Here is a 1,708-nt window from a genome sequence, read left to right as displayed (position 1 = left end):
AATGCATTGAGTGTTATTTTCAATAAGGTGACACATTACAGTTGCAGAGATGAGAACAAAATGTATTTGGTCAAAATTAAGAAAGATTTGTTCAGAAAACTGCACAACTTTGACAATATTATCAACAAAACATTGCTGAAAGCGTCATAATGAGGCTTTTGGAGATTTTTTTAGGAATAGGAGTTATGCGCCGGTCAGTAAAATCAGAGAAATATCCATGATTTACTCAAACTTTTAGCTGGAACATAGTATTATATCAAAATGTGAACCACAATAATGTCAATTAGGAAAAAAAATATTTTAGTACATCAAACCTTTATCTTAAAAAATGCTAAATAATACAGTTTTGAGACTAGTATCATAGGCTACATACTGAAATATATGACTGTCTTTTTAAGAGTTTTAAGAGTTCGTTTAACCCTTTTTTTAAAATAAAAAATGGTCATAGGGGGAATTTAAGGTAAAAAAAAATAAACAAAGCTCCAAATAAGTACTAAAATGCAGAATATCTTAAAAGTTCTACACACATTAAAGAACAATACATAAGGAAATAAAAATTAACAATATTGTATTTTAATTAATTTTACATTTTGTCAGATAATTTACTGTGGTAGAAGCACAATATGACTGTTCAGCCTGTTACGATCAATGTTTTTTCAATGCTTGTAACCATATTCATTTTCATCCATTTTTTATTAAAATTTCCCACACTCATCTTTGATTAACAACACTTTAGTCACGTGTTCCACATGTGTAGTGCTAGCATACACCTGTTGAAACAGCAGCGCTGCTAGACATCTCCCACGAAAACACTGCAGACCTCTCCACTAGAATCTGATGTATTTCATCAAGGTGTTTGGACAGGTTACTGGTGTTACTGCTCTCACAACATACGATTTTGTTACATCTAAGACAGGGGGCTCTGTCTGCATCTACTTTGGAAAAATACACACATTTTAGAATGAATTTTGATGTTGACTCAGACCGACTTAGACCAATCACCGCTTGCTAACATCGCCTGGTTCCAACACGGAGACGTTCATATCACAGAAAAATAGCAACTGAATTGACTTAATTTCGATATAACCGGAGGTAAGGTATTTTCTATGGGTTATGTCACAAGTGCTTTGTTCCCATCTCTATTTACTGTCTTGGGCATGACAGTACTACTTCTACCTTAAAAAAAAAAAAAAATTAAAAAACGTTTTATATTGAAAAACAAAAGTGTGAATGCCAAAGGGGAAAAAAACACTGCAAATACATAAGAACCTCATATACAGCTTAAGTGCAGAAACTTTACATAACTAAGAAATTTAACAGTGAACTTCAGAAATTAAAAAATAACTTATATAAAATTTATATGATGATATTACCATATGGCAGTGTTTTTTTTAATTAATTTAAAAAAAGAACACTGCAATATGGTAATATCATCATATAAATTATGGCATTATTATTTTTTTTCATTAATTTTTAAATCCATTCATGGTCAGAAATCCTAAGCAACACGATTAAAAAATATAAAAACCACAAGAGTTACCACAAGAGGAGCTGCTAATGGTGACTACAGCCAAATATGGGTAAAAGGTCCACAGATTTGGAACACCATACTGTTTGTTACTTTTTTTAATTTATTCTCAGGGACCTGGTCTGCAAATTAGCTGTTAGCTAAATGGCTTACGGACATGGCATTGGTTGCATATGAAAC

This window comes from Oryzias melastigma, linkage group LG6 (assembly GCF_002922805.2).
Source record: "Oryzias melastigma strain HK-1 linkage group LG6, ASM292280v2, whole genome shotgun sequence".
Classification (NCBI taxonomy): domain Eukaryota; kingdom Metazoa; phylum Chordata; class Actinopteri; order Beloniformes; family Adrianichthyidae; genus Oryzias; species Oryzias melastigma.
This window is presented reverse-complemented; position numbering follows the sequence as displayed.